This window comes from Drosophila suzukii, chromosome 3, assembly GCF_043229965.1.
Source record: "Drosophila suzukii chromosome 3, CBGP_Dsuzu_IsoJpt1.0, whole genome shotgun sequence".
In the NCBI taxonomy this organism is placed as follows: Eukaryota; Metazoa; Arthropoda; class Insecta; order Diptera; family Drosophilidae; genus Drosophila; species Drosophila suzukii.
The window spans coordinates 74,235,020-74,252,534 of NC_092082.1; the positions used below are offsets into that span (position 1 = coordinate 74,235,020).

Consider the following 17,515-nt stretch of genomic DNA (forward strand, 5'->3'; position numbering starts at 1 on the left):
ACAGATGTTTTGGCTTCTGTTAACTACACAGAGAGAGAGAACTCCAGAGAGCGTGAGAGTGTGATCGCGCATGCGCCCGAGCGAATGACCGAGTGTACTAAACGATTAGCTCGTTTAGATCGGGTTCCAAATATATACGAGTGCATGCACCGCCGCGTTTCCGAATTCGTCGCTCAGTTTGAAATTCAAACTCGAGGAAAGCGGTCGATTTGAAGAAACGAAGAAACGGCCTGGTCGCGTGAAAAACTGAAAAAGCCGGCAAAACAGTTGTGGGCAAACTGATTACTGAATCGAAAGCAAGTGTTGTGATTGAGAAAAACGGTGGCCAAACGAGCCGTTTAATGAGCAAACAAGCTGGCCAATAACCAATAACCATTTACCGTTTGCCAGCGAGGAAAGGGAAATCGTGATAACAAAGCGGAGACGAAAGAGCAGGCACAACCGGCAGCAATTTGTTAATTTTAAACGTCGTGTGTGTTCCACAGTAATTTCACAAGCAATTCAATTTGCATTTTAAGGATTCACTTTATAGTTTTGGTAACGAACGAGAAACAGCAAGGTCGTTGGGGTCAAATGTTGTGATGCAAGTGACAAAATCAAAATTGGAGTAAATAAGAAAAAAAAAAAGTATGTAATTTTTTGAGCATCCTCGCGTCGCGTAACGGTAAATCTTTCGCCCTGCGTGTCTCTGTGTGCGTGCGTGTTTGAGTGTGCGTTTTTCGGTTTTGTTTTCATCTCCTCCTTGCCGTCCTCCTTTACCACCTTCAATTGCCATCTCCTAATTTCTTCTACGAAAAGGAAGGGCGAAGAACGAGAGCCAAAAGTAAGTGCCGCTACTTTTATTCCTTCTATGTGTTATTGTAAAAGATTTGCAGCCATGTGAGTGTGTGAGGGAGATTTTGGGTGTGCGAGCGTGTGTGTGTGTGCAGCCTCCACCAAGCGCCGCATTTAAAGGATATTCCTAATCCGTTTTATTGATTGCAGGGCAAAAAGGAGAGGAAAAAATAAAACGGCAACAACAACAACTACACAGCTGGAGTGCTCGAATTGTTTGTGTGTGTGTCTATATGGGTGTGTGTGTTTCCCGTGTTTAGTTGTTGTTCTCGGCAATCTGTGCCGCTTTTTTATGTTTTTATTCCCCCTCCATTTCCACTCTATCCTCATCCTCCGGGGTTGTATGTAGTTGTTGTTGCCCGTGATTTTGTAGTGCCTGCTGTTTTCGTTTCTTCTCTCTCTCTCCCTTTCACCTTCTAATTCTGACTCTGTGCCGGCTTTTTGTTGTTGCTGCCCACAGATTTCCCGACAAATGTTAATTATTTATGCAACACTTCCTTTTGCCATTTCCATGTTTTTATATCTTTCTCCAATTGTCAATTTCCACTGTATCGATTGTATTCGAATTTCCAGTTTTTAGAATGCTTAAAATATTAGTCAAAAATGATAAGAACTACATTATAATTCCTATCCACTCTTATTTTTTATTAAAAAAAGGAAAAAATAGCAAAAATATAAACATCATAAAATCTATTACAACATGTTGAATAAATTTATTCTTTTTATATTGAGATCCCAAAGATTTCTAATATATTGGTCCATTAGAACTCGAACAATTTTTTGAATGTGCATTTTTTAAGATGTTGGACTGTATTACATTAAATTATCTAAAATAGAACATAATTCTAATATTTTTGATATAATACAAAATAACCTTAAGAAAACAATCTTATGAAAACAATGGACGAAGTGGTTGAAAATTTCAAAATATTATAAATCTACATTGTAAATTTCTACTGTTAAAAAAATTTCTACTTTGGAATACATTATTCGTTTTAAATGGGAAAACAATTTAACAGGGATTAAAATTTATTTAATATTAAATATACCCTATCATTTATTAAAATCATATTTAATATAATTAATTGCTTATTTATTTCTGACAATAAATTTGCTAGGAATAACAATCATTTAAAATCTCTGTGCCTATTAAGTGCTCAAATGTTTTTAAGTTCCTTTAGCTACTGAAATGTTTTTAAACACCTGTCTTGGCAGTGTCAAAATAAAACCTAAAGTTGCTGACTGTAAGACAGCGAAATGAGTGTTTTTAAATCTCACAAACACACCTCCCTTTTCACATTTTTTCGAGTTCTTTTTTTCCGCTTATCTTTGCTTGTAATACTTGTACATTTTCGCTGCGTTCCATATCTCTGTGAATAACTTCATCAGAAAATTAAGCGAAATATGCCAGGCACCTGCCCCCGTGGGCATAACTCAATAATCACATCAAATGTCGCCACTGGACCGCCTTGCACCCTTTGTGCCCCCCCCGAACCCCACTTCCTGGAGCAGTGGTCGCAACACCTCCTTAAGAGGTGTGTCCAGTCGCCTTGGTCCCCCCAATAAGCCCAGATCTCCAAGCTACCCAGCTTTTCAGCTCCCCAGCTAATGCCGCACAGCTGCGCGCCATTTAAGTCGCTGACAAGTGTTTTGCCGGCATCTCCGGAATGCGACGGATACGGCGAGGTGGAGAGACCTGGCTTCCAGCCACCAGCCACCATACTCCAGCTACCAGGCTCCACAGCCACAGAAGCCGCAGCAAAAAGTGGCAGCCAACATTGCTACCAATTATGCGATAAGCGAGCGGAGCTCTCCGCACCAGCTGATGCCATTTCACCGCACAATTGTGAGAAAACTTTAAGCAAATACAATGCGGGCTAGCAAATTAGATGCTTCGACTTTTTGGGCTTACACTCTAAATACCTTTATTCATTGTTCAACAATTTAATTGATACAATTAAGCATTTAGTTGTCGGCAAACAGCACTTAATTGTACATCTATAAAGTCTGCAATTACCAACATTTTGATCAATTATGAAAACTAAATTGCAGTTGTCGGGATATTTTTGCACTATTATTAAAGGCCATAACGAATTTGCTTATGATATCTGCCATTATAAAGGCAGAAATGTTAAATGTTTCCAGAAATTGAAACATGTTTATTTATGTTATATCACCAATGTTTTAAAGATAAGTCTTTAAACTGATCCCAATTATATACTTCACAAAAATATCGTAATCATTCCTAAATTTTGGTGAAGTTTAAATCTTTTCTAGAGTTTCCTCAATTAAAAATATCCAAATATAAAACCCCTTGCATAGATAACTATTTTCTGTAATTTCCGAAAACAAACATCCCAACATTGAAGAAAAATAAGTGGCCCTTTAAAAAAATCCATAGAACCACTGGAAACATCGAAAAGAAAGCAAAAGTCGCAGCAGCGATTACACTTCCCACACTTTTCAATTAAAGCCCACTTTTTTTCGCACTTGGCCAGCGAGTTCGTGCAACTTGCAGCCGAACAACGTGTTAACATGGCCAAAAGCGGTGGGAGACCCCGGCTAATGAAGTGATTAGACTGCGATTTCTCCGATGTTGTTCCCTTAAAGAGTATACGAAAAAAGCATAATAATAATGGAAAAGCAGCAAAAAAAAATGAAATTGGATGGGGAAAACTAACAAAAGGCCGCGTGCGCAGCCATCAAACGAAACGAAAAGCGTGCAACTGCAACAAAAACACCGGCAAGAACAAGAGCAGAGGAATGACCTTATATTGCAACTGCAAGTCAAACAAAGGGCCGCTAATGGGTGGTATTGAGGGGGTTTTTCAAAGGGAAGGGGTTTTCGCAGGGTGCAGGAGCGAGAACCGGTCGATGCCCATTGGAGTCCGCTCTCCCAGCCAAACGGCGCGGCTACTGCGGGGCAATTGGGCCAAAAGCATAAAAATCAGTCAAGAGTCGCCTCCGCCAGCTCCGCTCAGCATTAAAAGCGACAAACAAACAAACAGACGGACACTGAGCAAAAATAAAATAAAGATAATGGTGGTTATAAAGCGGCATTTATGAGTACTGAAAGTAAAATATCTTCACGATATCTATTTTTTGATGGCTAAACACCAGCTTGAAAGTAATTTTAAGACGGCATTAAATAATTACTCACGCTAATTTTTTACTAACATATCCCTTTTATAGGCTTTTTAAGTGTTATACAAATTGCAGTAACATACATCAAAAGTATGGTATTAAATTTATAAACTTCGAAGAAAAATATGGTAGGAATACCATTTAAATTAAAGTTTTAAATATAGTCTAATGTTCAAAGAATTGAAATAATTTCTTGGAATAATATAAGAAAGGTGTTATTCTTCTCATTTTATTATAGAATGGATTCTCATAAGTCTCCAAATTTAAAGATTATATCCTTTTTATGTTGAGATAACCTCCTTAAAGTTATTACCATTGATATTTCTCACTGTGGACGAACAGGAGTGCAACTCCCCAACTGGGAAATGGGACCGGGAGTGGGAATAATACTGTGCACTGTGGACCGGGGAATACGAATGGGACTGTGACTGGGCCTCGGACTCGAACTCGAACTCGCACTGGACCTGAAGCTAAAGCTGGACCTGAAACCTGGACACTCGCATCCAAAAGGCCGCCCGTGCGAGCGCAGGCAGCGCTGAAATCGATTTTCTCGCAAACTTGGCCAGGACGGGCAGCCGCAGGGCCAACAACTACTCGCTGTCCTCGGTCCTCGGCCCTCTGTGCTCTGCTCCACATCGCCTCACTCCCAATCCCAATCCCGTTCGCATTCCCATTCCCATTCCCGTTCCCGTTCCTGTTCCCATCTTCCGCCTGCTCCTGCTCCTGGGCCTCCTGTTATTCTGGCTGTAATGGATATGGTCCAGGCGCGCGCGGTTTTCGTACCCGAGGTCCTCGTGGATGGTAAGGGTATATTGGATCATCAAAATTTAATGGTCACAGGAAAATGCCTAATGGTATATATAAACTGTATTTGGTTTAGAGAATGCATGTTGACTCATAAAGTTGGAGATATATTATTGGCTCTGATGAATGGAAATTTTTTCTGATTACCTATAAAAACTTTAATTGATATGGGGAAATAAAAGTATCTTTAAAAAAAACTTTGAACTTAGAGTATAATGATAACGCTTTAACTTAAGAACATTTTTATTGGCTCTGGTAAAATAAAGATTTTAATATTATAACAATTTTAAATATATTTGGATATTAAAAGTATCTTTTAACGAAACTTTAAACTTAAGGACCCTCTTATAAAACCTAGTTACAAATATTTATGCACTCCCTTTTTATATTAATACTGACTTAATAACTTCAATGTTTTCAAAATATTCCATACATTATTCAGAATATAATTTATACCCAAAAGAGAGTTACTAATGGTAGCAACGGGTATCGTATAGTCGAAAAGCCCGACTTTGGCTCACTTACCGGTTAATGATGATACTGTTAATGATGATTCCTTTGATGGGGACGATGATGACGGTGCGGATGATGATGGGGATGATGCGGCGACCACGGTTTCGCTGATTTCGCTGCTGGGGTCTGCTGGTGCAGCTAAAATTGCAAGTCAAACTGTCGTCGCTCGGCGTTGTTTAGTTGTTTTACTCGTGGCATGGCGCTGCTCTTTCTCCTACTCTTTCACCCTGCCCCACCGCTTTGGTAATTGCAATTGCAATTTTCCCCAACTGCAAGTCCGGCTCCTCCGACTTCTTCTCCGGCTCCCGCTCTTTCTGCTCCTGGGGGTTAGTAAATCTGCAAATTGCATTCGCCTAGCAAATTTAGTGGCAGCCGGAGTCAAGTCCATTGCTCTGAGTTATTTAATTTGGGTTATAAATAAATTTGTTTAAAGCAATAATTCGCCATCCGCTGGGGGAAGGTATAAAAAAAAGGAAAGGTTTCGATGTTGTGTTTGTTCAAGATCCATAAAGTTTGATTTTATTACATTAATTTATGACTAGAATGTTTCCTTTTTGAGGTGTATCGAACAAACAGCCTTCTTAAATAGATGATAGATAGACAAGTTTTATAGAACCTAATTAAAAAGTACTTTTAATGAATTATATATAATTTGCTGAAACACAAATCACCACATTATTGCTTTGCTTTTCATCTTCAAAACATCATTTCTAGTTGTATTCAACCATATAAGTTTGCAATAATCAGTTCTGAGTGCCACACTCACTAACGAATGGTACTAATTGAAATCATATTGCATCCACAGGGTGGCATTGGGGCTTTTCCGTGGCGGGGCGGAGTTGGGGGTGTGCTGTCAGAAGGCCAAACCAATTCCCGAGAAGAACAACATAATTCGAGGCCATCAGGGACGAGGGACGAGGACCACAACCATGTGATATGCAGCAGTGCAGCATCCAAGTCGGGCATCGGGAATCGAGGACCGAGCATCTAGACACGCAAGCAGCAGCGGCAGCAACAGCATTTGCATTTGGCCCGGACAGCAATTACCGAAGCTGGCTCATGATGTTGGCCTCATGATTCTCTGCTGGCCCGAAGCCTTTGCCACCTGCTTGTCTGGGAAATCTCTGGGTGTCTTCCCCTTCCTGGGACCCATCATATTCGCAGACAGGGTCACATTAATAGCACTAGAACATAAGTATATAAATATGAATATGAAAATTTGTAGAGTCAGTGCAAAACAAAATCTAGTTAAGATATAGCTTTCAAATTCTTACAAAATATTCCAACCGTAGTGTTAGTCATAACCAATAACTGATTTAGCCAACAAAACACCACAACCCCCTGAAAATAAATCCAATAAATTGTAATATAGACTTGCAATAATCAGTAAAAACTATCTAGAGCTCATAGGGAACTAAATACAGAAGTAGTTACTAATAATAATTTCAAATTTTTGTTTGTTAAAATATCCTTGGTGCTATTATCTTGCCCACATTTGTGGCTGCGTGTGTGTTCCCAGCAGCTTAACTGACGTGACTGTCAATAGAAGGAAAAATGAGGAGGGGCTGGTGCTAGGGAGGTGGTTCTACATAGGGGGCATGGAGCGGGAGCCCCCTTCGCGTTTTCATGTTTTTCAAGTTGTCTGCAAACGACACCCAGCGACGTCGCCTTTTGCACTGATTTTTGGCTTAACGCTGTTCTGCAGGCTCATCAGAGAAAAACAACAACAAATCAACAAGGACGGGGGCATCAATGACAACCAAATAACAAGCAGCAAACAAAATCATGGATGAGAGATATAATAGAGTTGTTCGACTTGGGGATACCTGGTATTTATGGAGATTATTGAAGATAGATGTATCTTGAACTTAAGATCTTCAAGATTTGATGTAGTATATTTTGAAAATAATAGTAATAGTATAACCTCTATGGTACATTAATGGTTTATTATAAAATATTGTGATTGGGTGAATCTACATGATATGTCTTGAACTTTAGGAGGGGATTATAAAATCTTAAAGAACCCAAAATGAGATTAACAAACCAAAATACAAGATATTTAAGACTTAGCTTCCAGTATTTTTATAATATAGGAAAAGTATTGTATCTTCCTCTGTAAAATCTCGGGATTGGGTGGATCCACCTGTTAGCCAAGCCACCCACAAAGCCATATACCTTGTGTATCTAGAGATACAAGGACGACGACGACGACATCGTTTTATGGAGGATAGACCTTGGGCTGCATCTTGCAACCCTTTAGGAATCCCTGCACCCATACCATCCCGTATATCCTGTGTATATAAGGATGGACCCGCATCATCTCATTCAAAAAGAGAGCTTTGCTGCATTTTTGCTTCTTCCTCAGCGGCTCTTGTTCCTCTTCCTGTTGTTGATGTTGCTGTTGTTGTTGTTGCTGTTGATGTTTTTTGTTTATTTTGTGTTCCCGAGTTGTTGTTGTTTTTGCCATTGCTTTAATTATTGTTCCGTTTCGTCTGGCATTTGCCGCTGCACTTTTTCTTCATGTTTCTCTGTTGTTTTTTCATCAGTTTTTGTTTTGGTTCTTGTTTTTTTGTTTTTGTTTTTATTTGGTTTTATTGCAGTTCTTCTGCATTTCAGTGGCGTAGAGCTGTGTAGAGAGGGGGGTCAAAGGGGAGTGAAAATAATACAATAGGCGCACCGAATCACTTAAATCATTCACAGCTTGGGGCGGATGTGTAATGGATACGGCTGATTGAAGAGGGAAATAATCATGTAGAGAGCACAAGTGCATCAGTTTCGAAGGGGTTTTGTTTTTATACGGGATTTTTGATTCACTTGCCACTAAATTTGATTGGAATTCGCTTAGTAATTAAAACGAAGATTAAGGAAACGATAGAAATACTTTAAATTTCGAAAAATATATTTTGAAACTAACCATTATAACTAAAGAAGAAAGTGTCTTTGAAAATTTGAATACCTCTTAAGATGGGATCTATTGAAAAATAAATAGGAAAGTAACCACTTTATCTAAAGAAGAAGACAAAGTTGAAAATTTAAATGCCTCTTAAGATCCCAGGTACCTGTTAGAAAGTACCTACCATAAGAGGATTAGTCTAAAACCCGAGAGCTCACTGCACTCTGCTCAATTGGTTTCGCTTCACTCCCTTGATAAGATCGTTGATCCATTAATTCGTTTCGGCGCTCTGTTATTTTTTTGTGATCTCCTACCCAAGTCCTCTTTTTTTTCGACAGTGAATGATGCCAGTTGGTGATTCATTTTCGACTTTTGTGCGACTTCTACTGGCATTGTTTGGGTTTGTGGGGGAAATTCTCGCATGTAATTATTTTAAAGCGTTTTCCATTTTTTGTTTCTATTTTTTTCTATTTTTTTTTGCTATTAAATGTCTGTGGAAGTGCAATTGCAACGATTCTGCCGACTCTTTCTCTCGTGAACTTCTAAAATCCAAAGCGAAACCCAACCGCCCAAAAACATTTCACTTTTCTTTGTGCCAAAACGAGTAAAAACAAAAATACAAATACACAAATAAAATGCAAAAGTTCGAAGCCCCCGGAACGCTTTTGCCGGTTACTTTAACTGCCATGGCAAAAGGAGCAGCAGTGGCAGCGGGAATAATACAAAATAAAAGCCGAGCGAAACGAAATAAACAAATCAAAATGGAAGAGGACGAACCACGAATGCAGCCAGGACCTCGAGTTTTCCAGGCTCCTCGGACTCGAACTGCAACGTTCCAGATACTTTTTCATTGCAGCACGGGGAAAAATAATTATAATGTCAATAAAAGTAGAAATATATTATCAATTTCAACTGGATTATGTCAATAAAAACCTTATAAATGCATTTTAAAATTAAAAAAATCATTTATAGACCTTGCTAACTTTTATTTTTATACAATAGTTACCTATAGATATCAAAAAAAGTCTCATTATAATGTGATAAAATAGAAAAACTATATAATACAACTTAAAAATAATAAATATTTTTTTCTCCGTGCTGTTGCTAGCCATTTTTGTGTGACTTAAATTGCATTTTATTTCTGCAACGTTGCAAAACATTTATTTACTTTCATGGTTTGTTGAGTATTTGCCAAGCCACAAGGAACTACTGCAACGACGAGGCATGAAATTCGCCAAGGATAAGGACGATGATGACGATGGCGATGTGATGATGATGATGATGTGGCAGAGGATGACGACGTTGGAGTTTCAAACAGGCGAGCGGAACTGTTGACTGCTTTTGAACTTGTGCGTCGTCGTCCTCGGCAATTGCATCCTTAGACAATGACGCGTCCATAGAAGGCGGCAGTAGGAATGGGTTGAATTCGCAGAGCTGCAGACATTTTGACAAGCGACAGTCTCCTTACATTTATTTTTGCTTTTTTTTTGGCGGTTCGGCAAGGGTGTGCCCTTTAAGTAGCAAGCGGATTTCGTGAAAAGGGCTTCAGATTATTATTATTATTTTTATTTTGTAATACCCTTTTTCAAAAGTTTGTCTTCTGAACAGGCTTAATTTTGAAATATTAAAAAAATTAATTGATATAATATTATTTTGATTGCTAAAACCAAAAATGTTTTTTCTTTTAGATTTCCCTGACTAAAATATTGAAGAACACATTTTACTACCTGATAAATTGTAAGTACTTTTTTTAATAATAAATCATTATAATTTGTTAAGATCTAAATATAAGGTTTTTGTGGTTTGATTTTATGATATTATATATAATGTTTGCCCAGAGTATTCCCATCTTGGTGTAGCTAGTGAAAGTATTTTGCCTTTGGAGAATTTGTTGCCAGGCGGATTACGCAGATGAAGATTTTTCAACACGCCTGCGATTGAAATTGATGAGGCCTGTGCCCTGAAAGTTGCCTCTGCTGCCGCAATTATGCGCTAATTAAATGCTACATAATTTTTTGAATGCCGAAGACAACTAAAAAATGCATAACATATGTTGTGCAGCCCGAAAACGCTGGGATCTCATCGAGACTCAGTCTCAGAGTCAGTCTCAGTCTCAGTCTGGGTTCCTCAAACCCAAACCCGATGGAGAACCAGAACCGCTTTTGTGTCTGGGTGAATTGTGGCCTCATGCCTTGGGCTCGGGGCATAAGAAACAATTTTCAGGCACACACAAAGAAAGAGAAGCAGAAGCGGCAGCCATAACCATAACATGTTTTGTTATTAATTATAGTTTACGCAATGCAGGGGACAGGCCGAAGACAACAACAGTCACAGTCACTCAGGGATCGAGGTTGGTTGGTTGCTTGGATGGCTGAATGGCTGGCAGGAAGCTCGACTTGACCATGTGCTCCTCCTCCTCCGGCCTCGGCAGATCCTCCTCTTCAAAAACAAAAAAAAAGGCAAAAAACGAAAGAAAATAAAAAAGAGTTCACTTAATTTGACGCACAAATGTCAGTCACAAGATGTTGTTGAACCGCGTCAGTTGGTCCCGGGTTCGTTCGCCTTCTGCACGGCTGCCTGTCGTTACTTTAGTTGTGAAAATAACTCAATAACTAATCCTTTTTGATGGTAGAAAAGGGTTGCTTGTTTGCCCAGGGCATTACGAAAAGTCAAGCAAGAAGCAAGCATGTGGCAAGAGGCTTCACTCAGCCGCGGCGGACTTGACAATAAAAATTATCATAATTATATTTAAATTAATATGCAACAAGGACCCGAAAAGAAGAACAGGAAAAAAACAGAAAAAATAACCCAAGCTGGCAATTTCCGCGCTCCTCCTGACAAATTACAGGAAATGCCAAACACCAAAGGGGTGCTTCTATCGGTCTTTTTGGTGTTAGTTCACAAACTGTTTATATTAATTAGGAACCTCGAGTAGCTTTACACTCTGCAAAGAAGACCATAGAAGTCGCACCTATGCCGAGCCATATATAAAAACACATTTATGACACAACCTTCACGGAAGGGGAACATATTTTTTATGACCGTTTCACTTGAATGATTTCGTTTTCACACCTTTTAATCAATGAAACAAAAGTTCAATGGGTAGTTCTAGCTAGAAAAATATATGTATACCAAAATTTATGATCATTGGAAGTGGAATGGAAGTGAAATGATGAATAAATCAACCAAATTTCTCTCTATGCATACACAAAAATCCCTGTTCAAGCATCTTGTAGAAATAATTCTGTAACTCAGTTTTCTCGATAATCCCACTCGAGCTCAATGTCATTATCGCTCCTCAAACTTCATCGAATGGCAGCCAAGAAGTTGCTAAGCCCACCGGCAGACTGAAGAAGACTTTAAGCCCCTTTCGACTCAGTTCCAGCCAATCAGACCAAATTAGATGGTGGGGCAAATTAATCCGAGAGCAAGACAAATAACCAAAACTTGTAACAAATGCGTGCGACATTAATTATGCAAACAGAAATAGAAACAAACAGGAGAGACAAACAAAGCAGACTTCGAACTAAATCGTTCAGTTTTGTTTATCTAAATCATGAGCGGCATTTTAAAAATCATTAATCATCGCATGCTGATGAGTCAGGCGATGTGAGCATTGGACAAAGGGGAAATACAAATGAAATACAATTTAGCATAACTTATGCCCAGTTTCGAATTAAATAATTAAAATCACATTGCACGTATGTAGAATTAACTTAATTATTTAATTTATGTATGCCCACCGAGTTGTCATTAAAAATGCAATAAAAACCCCGAAATCCGTAAACTACAAAACATTTGTCAAAGCCGCCCGCTCATCGGGGCTGAAATTAAAAATTTGCATAAATTTGCAATTGAATTGCAGAGAGCGTGGGAGTTGACAATATTAGTTTTTAATTGCCATATAAATTATAAATAAATTCACGCTTTTCTCGCGCAGGCATTTCAAACGCGAATAGTTTGAATAAATTATAGTTTTTCCACCGTCAGCAACTGAATTTTAGGCTGACTGACACCTGGCGAAAGAATTGGCCAAAAAATGCACGACAATGTAAATTAATTAAAATATTTATAAGCTTGTGCCAAAATCCGAGAGGATGTGGCTTAGCTAATTGATAATTAAATGTCAAATGCAGGCAAGGCTAATAGATCAGGTAATTGGAAGAAAATTAGGGAAATACATAGATATAGTTTGAACTTTGGATAGGAAATATTTACTCTATACAGTAATTTATTAGTTCCCATCATTTTCCCGCATTAAGCTCTTCTAAATTTACCATTTAGCTTTGGGCTTCATTAGTTTAACCTCTGAATTTGTTTATTATTTATGACTTTCATTAGGCTTAACTGTTATCCTCTTTTTCAACGTTTACAAGCATTTAAATACTAAATAAAAAACAACTAAAACAACAAATGAATTAAGCCTTTGTTTACATTACGAAACTCATGTTAGATTTATTGTTATTTTTTTGTATTTCATTATTGCTTTGGGGCCTGGTCTATAATTTATTTAATGATGCTTTTAATGTGACTCGATTGGAGTTTTTGTTTTAGTTGGTCGACAGTTGCTGCTCGCTGGCCATAATAATGGTGTTTAGTGGGGCTTTGGGCTATTTGCATTGCATTTTACCCACCATATGCATAATGAGTTTAATTGTCGGTCCGTTACTTAATTGAATACATTAATAACAAAAGCGCAGAGTGGAGGTATGGATGGCCATATGTGTGTGCTTATGTGGATTACGGGCCGAACAACTCTGCTGACATTTAAGCCCCGTTTTCAAGTCAAATTAAAAGCAAATAAAAATCCGAGAGCCCAGGTTGTTGTTAGCTTCACATACATTGCTAAGAGTCAGCGATTTAGATAGCAATAAAATGCAGCTCACCTCACTGAACTGCACATGCTCCATTACCAATTCAGAAATCTTTTGGCCGCGACTAGAGAGCAATGGGGAAGCATGTTGCAACAACCACGTCGACAACATTAGAGGAGTCACGAACTGCGGCAGGAACACAGTGCAACACGGTGCAGCGGCAACTGCAGCAAGAGCAACTGCCACAACAGCAACAGCAATATCAAAAGCAAATGCAACAGCAACAACATCGGCAGGAGCAGCAGCTAAATTGTAAACATAAACAAAACATTTATGACTATTTACAGTTGAGCCCAAGACTTGAACTCCAACTGCCAGGGTTTTTTTTTTCGTTTTTTTTTCAGGGTGGGGGCTTGTACGTGAGCAATATCAACTCATGTTGCTGCCGCTGCCGTAGATGTTGCTGATGAAGTTCAATGAGTTTTCGGGTGTGAAAGGGTCAATTGTGTAAATAATAACGAAAAACTGTGAACAACAAACAGAGCTATAACAGCAGCAGCAACTAGGCAACCGAAATCGAAAATGGAAAATAGAAAATCCAAGGGACCCCGGGTCGCAAGAACTCATAAAAATATCACACGCATATAGGAAAAGCATTTGCGATAAGCGTTGCACTATGCAAACAACCAGAGACAAATATAAACAGACACCGAGCACACACAAGCGGAGCACCTAGAATTCAGGTACAGTGGGCACTGGGATGAGTGGATTTGGAAAGAAATTCTGAAAAAAATTGGATAATATTTGTTTAACAAAATTTGGAATAACTCCAATGTCAAATATTAAATAAAACTGTATTTTAACAAGATTTTCAAAAATACATGTTTTCCAAAATTCCAAATATAAGTCAATTTGAAATTAAAAAAAGAAATTGTTCAATTTGTGTTTAAAAAGAATGTATTATGATAGGTTTGTTTCCAATAACTTACAAATGACTTATTCTAGGATAACAAATGAATGTTTATTACCATTTGAAATTTTTGTAGAGCTTATTTCTTTCCATTTTTTTTGTTTTTAAAGTGAACATTCTATACTAGATAGACTATAGAATAGAATAGAACAAATGATAAAGCACAAATTACTTATTCTCGAATAATAAATGTATGCCAATGACCAATTTAAACCACTTAGCAAGCGATCACTGTTAACAATAAAGTTCAATTGCTATCAAAAATTGGGAGTGGAGGCAACCGATATGGAGAGGGGACATAGGGTTTATACATCGAACCAGACAGACTGCCGCTTTTTTATGATGCAATTAAATATTGTGTTTAATGCATTTGTAAATAATAATAAATAAAAAACATTTACTACAGCAATCACGATAATGCAGCCAAGGGGCAATAGTGTGGGGCGGTAGCGATAACGCGATAATGAAGTTGAAGTTTCGAATGCCTCTCACATGGCGAGTTGCTTTATTTGCCTACAGGAAATAAAATTGCCATAAAAAAAACCGTCTCTGTCCAAGCGTGTCTCATAAATGCATATAAATTATGACAGTAAATACGAGTGGGGGCATTATAGCGTTAACTGAGGCTCATCTAACCTAAGCCCGGCCTTTTAGTCCAGCTGGCTGAGCATTTGACGGGGCAATTCGGTTTTATTGCAGCCGTCAATTGTCATCATAATCGAGCATTTAATGGCAACTTCAGTTCTGGCCCACATGCTCTGGCTCTACGCTTTTTCCTCAATTTTGTTTATATTTTTTGTTTTTGTCAGAGGAAAAGCTTCTGCTAATTGATTTTGAAGTGTGGGCTTCCATTTGACATGCATAATCTGCATTTAAGTGTCTTGAGCAGCAGCGTTGACAATTGACATGGGATTAGTTTCGGGGCGAACAATAAAAATTACTCCTAAGTGGCTTTGAAAATATAACGAATTTATTGAGCTCCTTTGATATACATGTTGTTTCAGTTTTTGAGCTGGGTATTATGATTTTATTGCTTTGGAATGAAATGTCAAGGGATTTATTTTGATTTTCTCTGCTTTAATTGGAGCAATTTTATACTAATCCGTATGGAAATTTTGTTTTGTGCAGGCTGCTTTGAAATTATGCTAGATTGGCTTCAATTAAGGTGTATTATATGGTATGAGTAATAAATTAAAGCTTATAAATGTTTAATTTTTGAGAATAATATAAGTAATTTTATAGTTTTAGTGGTATATTGATACAAAAGATTTTTTAAGTATTTAATTTGGAATTCTTTTATGAGAGTCCTTGTACTTGTAGAAATTCACCCAAGGTTTCCGCACTTACTAACCATTTACATCTTTGACTGCCTTCAAGGGTCCTGCGTGAGTCCTTTATCCTGCAGCGCAATCAATGCAGTTTCCCCCTTGACTTTTTTATTTCATTTTTGAAGTGTGTGCGTGGCAGGATGCAAATGCATCAGGAGCGACCAACAATAGAGCTGTCAAAGATGCAAATGTCGAGTGTGTGCGTTTCTCTTTTTTTTTTTAGTACGGTTTAGTAGGGTTCTCAATCGATTTGCATCCGCATCCGCAGGCTACTTTAGGACTCTTTGTTTTGGCTAGCAGAGCAAAAAAAAAAAGAAGAAAGAACCCCTTAACATGCGTGTGAGCCTGGGGTTAATTGAACCCCCTCGCCGAGTGGGCTCAATGTCACATAATACTCAATCAAATTAGGGCTCAAGTTGACTCAAGTAATTAAATCTAAAACCAACAATTGCCGCACTTGAAACCCAAGAAGAGGCACGCACACACGCACACACACTTCGGGCTAAACTAGCCGTAAATAGCAACAATTTTCATATTAATTTTCATAATTTTCCAATGTTGACAGCAGAGCAAACACAAATACACGTTGGTAAACAAAGGGCAAGGAAATGAAAAGGAGCAGGAGCAGGAAAAAAGTGTAAGGGATACTTGGCAGGACAATGGGGGGTAAAACACTGAACCTTGGTCACTTGTTGGTCAACGACAACCTGCTGTGTGAATGTGAGAGTGTGTGTATATGTATGTATGTATCTGTGTGTGTGCGACAATTTGCCTAATAACACTGGGCCAAAAAGGGGGGCAAGTTGCAGGAGAGTTGCAGGAGGAGGCTTGTGTTTGCCTTGCTTTTCAAACCTCTGCCCCCTGCGTTGCGGTTAGTTTGAACTGTTGACTTTGCGGTGAGCACTTTAAATTGATTAAGTTGAATTTGTCTAGCGGCGCCACCGCCTTGCGGTCTTAACCAACCCACCTGCGCCCCATCCATCCATCCATCCACCTGTCCATCTATCCATCCCACTGGTCGGGTACTTAATGCCACACAAACTGCAGCTGCTCTTTGATTAATTCATGTGTGGAGTGCGGAATAGAGGAAAAGAGTCTGCTCTGCGACTCCGCAACAACTCGTGAGACATTAAAACGCTTGAATGCCAAAAAACTTTGCAGCAATTTGTGTCGACTTGGCCAGAAGGAGTTTTCAGCCAGAGTTGGAGTTCGGGTTCGCGCTCCACTTTTGCTGAAGCCTCAAACTCTGACTCTGCACGGTGAGAAAATTGGAGTACAAGATTAGTCAAGAATTGGGTGCTGTTAGGAACCATCTACCAGAATAAAGACTAGTACCGAAAATTATATATCTAAAAAAAAAAAAATTGTTACATAAGAATAATAGAGTGATCACATTTTAGGTGTTATTCCTAACAATCTAACAGAATACAGCCTAGTACCAACAATTATAGAGAGATAGAGAAATCATGTTTTGGATGTTATTAGGAACAATCTAATCAATCTAACAGAGAAAAATGTAATACCAAAAATAAATGAGTTTCTACATCATATCGTTTATCTGGATTTTCATTTTCGTTGCTATCGGAATATGTATTGAAGTACAGTCGATCTTAATTTATAATCTTTTTTTAACCAAGAGGTTGTATTTACTTATTTTTCTGTGTATCCTGTCACTTTGCCTGGTTGGCTGACAAAAAACTTTCCAAGTCAAGCGTTGAAATTAAACTTTAGAGCGAAATTGTGAGTGCCCCAGACAACAACTAAAGTTACAAGTCACACAACAAAGGCAGTGAAGTGAGCGGACAAGAGGATCGCAAAAAAAAGGGGTTGGGGAGTTTGAAAAGGGGGCAGCTGACGATGAGTTGAGAATGTCATCCCAGCCGAAAATTAATTTCCCAACGCCCAGAAAGAACACCTCATCAACTTTGTCATTTTTGCGTATTTTGCTCCACTTAAAACTTAAAGTTTTTGCACCTTTAAGAGGGATGCTCTCCTTGTCGAGCGATTTTTGTGCAACGTCATTTCATGCTTGAACACGATGAACTGACCAGAAGTTGTAAACTGTGTTGTTGCAAAAGAAGATGGCCCGAAATGAAACTTTGGCTGGCTGGCTGACCAAACAAACCACAAGATTCCTGTGCTCCAGCTCGACAGTCTGCCAAGTTCTCCAAGTTCTCCTTCCCCGATTTTCCACACTTTACTTTACACCTCCCGA

The 17,515-nt window shown here is 38.6% G+C and overlaps 1 protein-coding gene across 4 annotated transcripts in view; it reads left to right on the forward strand.

The window, feature by feature from the left end:
• The first annotated feature begins 166 nt into the window (after positions 1–166).
• Positions 167–17,515, forward strand: part of SKIP (Shal K[+] channel interacting protein) — a 162,091-nt gene continuing 144,742 nt past the window's right edge. For 2 of the 4 annotated variants that reach the window (XM_070996792.1, XM_070996794.1), the window contains exons 1-2: positions 170–823; positions 9,877–9,925. The gene's annotated coding sequence lies outside the window, so the exon portion shown is untranslated. Of the gene's footprint in view, positions 824–9,876; positions 9,926–17,515 lie in introns of all 4 variants that reach the window. The other 2 variants (XM_070996795.1, XM_070996793.1) reach the window with 2 other exon arrangements.